Source organism: Phocoena sinus, chromosome 11 (assembly GCF_008692025.1).
Source record: "Phocoena sinus isolate mPhoSin1 chromosome 11, mPhoSin1.pri, whole genome shotgun sequence".
NCBI classification, from domain to species: Eukaryota; Metazoa; Chordata; class Mammalia; order Artiodactyla; family Phocoenidae; genus Phocoena; species Phocoena sinus.
This window is the reverse complement of record NC_045773.1, coordinates 80,175,415-80,182,409: the sequence shown is the minus strand read 5'-3', so window position 1 is coordinate 80,182,409 and position 6,995 is coordinate 80,175,415. Positions and strand designations below refer to the sequence as shown.

The 6,995-nt window shown below is 42.2% G+C and overlaps 1 pseudogene; it reads right to left on the bottom strand.

The window, feature by feature from the left end:
* Positions 1–1,794: 1,794 nt before the first annotated feature.
* LOC116762459 lies at positions 1,795–6,428 on the bottom strand (annotated as a pseudogene).
* Positions 6,429–6,995: the final 567 nt, after the last annotated feature.

Below are 6,995 nucleotides of genomic sequence, written 5' to 3'. Positions count from 1 at the left end.
TTTTTTTTTTTTTTTCTCATTGATTTCTAGTACCTATTCATATATACCAGATATTAAACTGTTATATAGTTGTAATATTTTCTCCCAGCCTCACATTGGTTTTCAAATGTATTTTTCAATATTGTTTATGGTTTCTTTTGTCATAAAGAAGTTTAAAGTTTTGTTTACCTTTTTTTTTCTTCATGGGTTTATGGTTTTGTGCTTTTTTTCCTTTTCTTTTGAAAGTCCTTTCAAGTTTATAGTTTTTTATTTGTTTTTTTACACTTAGCCATATATAGCATTTTATTTTTATCCATAAGTTTAAATAGTTAACTTTATTTTTCCCCCCAACTATAGGCAATTGCCACAGTGTTGTTCATTGACTAGCACACTCTCTACCTGATCTTTTGAAATGTTACATTTACCGTATTCTAAATTCCTATATGTATTAGATTGAAAGACACAGATATTTTTAAAGGTTTTAATATGTGCTCCAAATTGCCCTGAGGAATTACATTTAGAAATTTATCTAAATAAATTTAGAATGTTGTTTTGGTCTGCATTTCTTTGATTGATGGAAGGCATGAACTTTAAAACATATATATACTTTTGATGTCCTGTATGCCATCTTATATGAATTGCTTCTTCATATCTTTTGTCCATTTTTCAATTTTGGTGTTCGATTTCACATTGATTTGAAAGGACTCATTATATATAAAGAATATTACCCCTTCATGTGTTTTGCACGATGGTTATTGTTTACTTTTAAATTCCAATCATGGTCTTTTTCTTTATAGAATCTGACTTTGCATATATAGGTAAAAGGTCTTCCCCATTTCTAAGACCACACAGTCAACTAGACTATTTTCTTTTTTATTTTATTATTTTAATTTTTATATTTCTGGAGTCTTATTTTGATGCATGGTATTAAGTAGGAATCTATCTTAATTCTTTTTTTTCAGTGCTTGAAGCATCTTATTTTATTTTAGTTTTTCAAATTTTATTTTACTTAATTATTTTATAAAGCAGGTTTTTATTAGTTACCTATTTTATACATATTAGTGTATATTTGTCAATCCCAATCTCCCAATTCATCTCACCTCCACCGCCCCCCCACTCCGCTTTCCCCACTTGGTGTCCATATATTTGTTCTCTACATCTGTGTCTCTCTCTATTTCTGCCTTGCAAACCGGTTCATCTGTACCGTCTTCCTAGATTCCACATATGTGTTAATATATGATATTTGTTTTTCTCTTTCTGACTTACTTCACTCTGTATGACACTCTCTAGGTCCATTCACGTCTCTACAAATAACCCAATTTCATTCCTTTTTATAGCTGAGTAATATTCCATTGTATATATGCACCACATCTTTTTTTTTTGCAAATGCATCAAGGAATGTATTATTTTATCATTTTCTGCCCAGCCCTTCAAATACATGCACTAAAATGAGTTTAAAACATGGCCTAAAAATGGAAAAAGGGAGAAAAAATATATATGCATATTTCCCACAAAACTGTTTCCCACCCTTCCCTCTCCCTAAGCCCTTCCCAACTCCTTCCTTTCATAAGCAAGTATTTTAACGTTTTTTTTTTTCTGGCAAAGGAACGAGTGATTCGTGGTAACCAGAATCAAACCCTATGGTGTCTTTAGTAGGGACTGGCTATGCCTTTCTAAATTCACCCCACTTATGTCAAAGCCATGCCATTTAAGATTCTTAAAACACAAAATCAGACCTGTCTCACTCCTTATGGTGATCTGCCTATACACTTAGTTTTTCTCTGGCTATGGTTTTTGCTTTAGAAAGTAAGGTTCCTAGTTGCCAATCAGGGCCACATCCTTAAGATCGTCATTTTCCTCCTCAGTCATAAAGTCAGGGCTGAGCCGTGAGAGCCTGTCTGTAGATGAGATTGTGTTACTTGTCATAAACAAGGACTGGTCTCAAGACATGGGTGATTTAGACCAGCTCTCTGGCTTGATGCTATGAGATTTTTTCCTGTCTCAGTCTTTGTCCCAGTCCCGGTCCCTATCCTTGTCTTTCACTTTCTTCTTTTCGTTTTTGTGCTTCTTATGCTTCTCTGTGCTGTATTCTGGAAGAGGTCAGATGCCATCATCTGAGCTGGGACTGTTCTGATAAGACTTCTCTGCTATAGAGATGCCTGACTCACTTTCACTGTCCAGATTCTGGGGGGTATATGCTGGTGACTTACTATGGCTGAGAGAGCCATGTTCATGCTTTGGAGTGGAACCACTGATGAGTGGAGAGTCATAGCTTTTGGAAGAGGCCATCTGAGGCCTGAGCCCTTCTCCACTACTTTCCCCGGGTTTCTGCAAAGCCACTTTGGCCTTAATGCTGGGGGATCCCCCATCATACTTGCTGATGATAATTTTTGCCACACCCACGCTCCCCACATTTTTTGACTCTAGGTCTTCTTAGATGAATCCACCAAGCCCCCAAGGTGGAAACCTTTGATTTGTCTTTATTACTCTTCTCACGCTTGCCCTGGAACTCTCCTCCTGACATGTTATGTTTGGAGGACACAGGATGGCTAGAAGAATTTGTGCTCACCCCCACCTGGCCGTCCATTGGGTCTTCACCCCCAGGGCCACTGGTGACAACCCCATGCTTCAGTTTATCTATGACAGCTGTTACGGACAGCTTCTTATTTCTGCTGGGAGATTTCCCTTTGGAACTTCCATGCTGGTTCTGAGAGGATGACATGGAAGAGCCACTTGAGGAAAAGGAAGAGGAAGATGCTGTACAAGAGTTAGATGATGGGGGAGTTTTCTGAGACAATGAGCCTGAGGATGCTAACCCTGAAGATGACTTCATGCTGATGCTTGAACTAGTTCCAGACATGTGAGAAACACCAGAACCTGGACTGATAGGGGACTTGGCTTTAGAGGATGGGGGAGTCCCAGGAACAGGCTTCACTGGAGAGGCAAGCTTATCAGAGCCTCCAGATGGCCTTGAATGGGAAGGGGATATGTTTGGTTTACTTAAAGAAGGATTTATAAGTGACAATGGCTTCCCTTGAGGTTTCATCTTGGTGCTGCTGGAGCCACTGCTCAGTCTGTGCTTGGTAAAGGAGAGGAGCCAGGCTTCCCCCCAGACTGGGATGAATTTTTGGACTGGCTAGATCCTTAAGACCCCTGGTTAGAACATATACTGCTACTTAACTTGGAACTTGATGAACCTTCTGATTTACTTTTTCATCTTGCCTGAGTTGGAAATGGAAGATGAGGAAAAATGGCTATGATGGCTTTTACTTCTTGAGGGAGACACAGAACCACTGCTGGTATACTGACTAAGAGAGGAGGGCTCGCCCACCATCACGGTTCCCTTAGGAATATGAATAGTGATTTTGGGAATGGGTGGTGTGGCAACACCTGGGGGAGTCTGAGATCTTCCTGAACTGTCTGGAGATTTGGATCCACCAGTACTAGTAAGTGGGGTGAAAGGTCAGTTAGAAGAACTGTGAGATGGAGACTTTCCCTCAGTGTCTGCCTTCTTCCACTTTGGAGGCTTATCTTTGCTTTTGCCATCATTAGAAGGGGTTCGACTGTGCTTCCCTGGTTTGCTGTCTAATCCTGGCTCTGATAGACTACTGTCTCTGGTGCCATTGCCTTCCTTTGCTCTCTTTTGAGTCTTTTCTTTCCCTAAGTCCCCAGTGGTCAATAAAGGACTCTGGCTACCACTGTGATGCTCCATAAGATCTGTAGGACCCAAAGCCTTACCAGCCACTGCTATTATACTGAAATCAACTGTGTCAGCTTGGCTATTGCCTTTAAACTTAGTCTCCCCATTATCACCTCCAAGCATTGGCACCCCCAAAGTATTTAGTGCCTGAGATGCAAATCCTTTGAAATCATCATTATCTCCACTTTGGCTGCTTTCATCAAAATATTCTTCTCCAAAACCCCTTTGGCTCTGGCTGTTCAACAAATCAGGATTGAAATCTACTCCATCAGGAAAAAAATGATTGGTAGGAGAGTCACTACTGGGGCTTCCAGCAGCATCTGCAATAAGGTCAGCTGGATCAGTGTATGGATTTTCATTATTATTGGCTTGAAAGACAATCAGGGTCAAAGAGGGCACTCTGAGAATGCCCAGAGCTTGAAGAATGTCGAACAAGTGTGCCAATGGGTGGACAATCGTCACTAGTGCTGGGAAGCTTAGAAGTTTCTTTTGCAATGTCTGAAAGGATATCAGTTACATCCAGGCCAATGCTGTCTGAACTGTATAGTCGGACCATCGTTTGAATACTGGGTTGGGGATGAGGTACTGGTTGTGGGTAAGTTGTTGGGGGAGTGCTACACTGGCTTGGAGCTGGAGTGTTGTGTGGCGTATCCAGCGTGTCAGCTGTCATGTTGACATCAAAGATAGGGTTCTGTGAGTCAACATCCATTGAAAATAGCTCCCTCTGAAAGTCATCTTCAGTCTGGTGCTTGGGTTTGTCAGGTGATAATCTTGATGACTTCTTCTTTGTCTTGTTGCTTTCCGAGCACATTTCCATCCGGGGTGAGCCGGAAGAGGAGTTCTGCCTTTCTAAAGGGCTGCTTCCATAAAGGGTTGAGAAATCCTGGGCAGGAATATCTTTAAGAAGGTTCATGAGCTTCGGGTGGTTCTCGGTGTTTCCAGCCTTCGAAGAGACAGGTGGCGGCATGTGATGAGGAGGGTCAGACTTGAGCCAATGGTAGACACCCTGTTCTCTGTTATTTGCAGCAAACTGGTAAGAACTTGGTTCTGAGACACCTTGCTGAAGTCCTCCCCATGGCCCACAGACTCGTGCCTATCTTTGATGCTCATGCTCATATTAAACAAGGTAATATGGACCCCCAGAAATGTGTTGGTTGGTGTAGTGCTATCACTCATTGGGTTGTTGCCTGTGGTCATGCCATACACTGGGCTGCTAGCCAGGGGAAGGTTCTTTTTTACCATGTCTTCAACTGTCTCTGCAATGAGGGACAGTGCTGGGTGTTGGTCTGAATGGTTTCAGCTTTCCTCCAAATAGCCCTCATCGTCACAGGGATGGACACACATATTTGAACAACTTTGGCAATGAAGTCATCTGTGAAGATGAGTGCATCTGACAGTCCCTTGTAGAGTTTACAGCTCACATGTGTTGAGTCCCGTACATCCATTACCACAGACACCAGGGAGTCATTCACAGGGTGCTGAAAAGATATGCTGAAACGGGACTCTGACAGTGGACACACTTCAAATTGGAGGAGCCCAGGAGAATCTTCTTTCAGAATAGTTCTTTTGACACAGCTTCCAATTAGGGTGTTATAGGCCACTTGGTGTCTGATCAGATTCAGGATAAGAGGAACCCAGCCAGCATGCTGAAAGGTGATTTTGCTAACAAGGTTCCTGGTAGATTTCTACCATCTGGAAGAGGAGCATCCTTGTTGAGGGAATAGCAGTGCTGCTGACCTGGAACAGCAGCATAAAATCACATGTTGTGATTCAAAGGTACAAGGTCAGGGTCCTTTGACATCTCAAAGTGAGTGATCGGTTCATAGATGGGTACATAAGTTGGTTGGTTTTCAAACAGTGGAATTCCTGTGCAGTTCTGAAATTTCTGAACAAATGCTCTAGATACTGGGATTGGCTGGGGAAATTTCAAGAAGAAACAGGCAGGAAGATCCACACTCTTGGCACTGGTGATTGAGGAGAAGGAAGGAGTCCATTTGTTGTCAACTGGATGTGACCCCATAATTAATGGTGCAGTTGGGAGTTTATACATAGCAAGATGTTCCTTTGATTGTCACTGACGCATTCATGCCCAAAGATCAAGGAACATTATTCTTGTGCAAAACGATAGGGGATGTAGTCTTATCATCCAGCATGTCAGAAGGAGAGGCATAATACTTCAAGTTAATTAAATGACCCCCACTTCTTGGAGTGAGATAGCCAACACTTCCATGAAGAACCTTATCCAAGGGACCAGCATTCGTTACTTTCCAATACATAACTGCCATTTTAGATAGATCTTGTTCTAGGGATTGGAGAGCCAAGAACATTCGGTCTTCAGTTTGTTGTCCCCTGGAAGGTTATAAAAATTAACAAGACCCCTAAGTTGCTTAGAAAATTCATCAAAATTTTTCCCCCTTAGCTGCTCTACAAACTCTGGACAGATCACAGGATTCTCTCCATGAGAATCAAACCTGTCCTGTAGGATCTAACTGCACTTCCACATAGAACATATCTGATATGATGTAACATTCAGTGCCACTGGCACTGAGATGAGAGCTCAGTCCATTCTGGCTTGCTATAGACTCCAAACGGTCAGTCATTGCTGGTAAAGATGTTACAGGACTTGAGGCAGAAGCTTAATGGTTTCAATCCAAGGTCTATTTTGGTTAAATTTTGCATGGAGCCGTTCCAAGAGAGAACTCATCTTACTCACCTTTTCGGACTCCTCGTTTTCCCCCTGAGCCCTCATCCTGACGGCAGGGAGAGCCTGAGTCCTACACAAGAGGATACGCCCTTCCCCACCACTAATTGAGGAACCAAGTTGGTTAGGGCTCCTGGGATGTAGGGCGCCTGCAGTCCCCGCTCTTCCCGGGAAGGCTCAGTCAGAAGTCCCTGGCCGCAAGAAGAGAAGGGTGCTCTTGGCCGCTGCCGTCTTCCCCAACAGAACCTGTACCACATCTTTATCCATTTGTCTGTCAATGGGCATTTAGGTTGCTTCTGTGACCTGGCTATTGTAAATAGTGCTGCAAAGAACATTGGAGTGCATGTGTCTTTTTGAATTATGGTTTCTCTGAGTATACATGCAATAGTGAGATTGCTGGGTCATATGGTAATTCTATTTTTAGTTTTTTAAGGAACCTCCATACTGTTCTCCATAGTGGCTGTATCAATTTACATTCCCACCAACAGTGCAAGAGGGTTCCCTTTTCTCCACACCCTCACCAACAATTTTTGTTTGTAGATTTTCTGATGATGCTCATTCTAACTGGTGTGAGGTGATACCTCATTGTAGTTTTGATTTGCATTTCTCTAATAA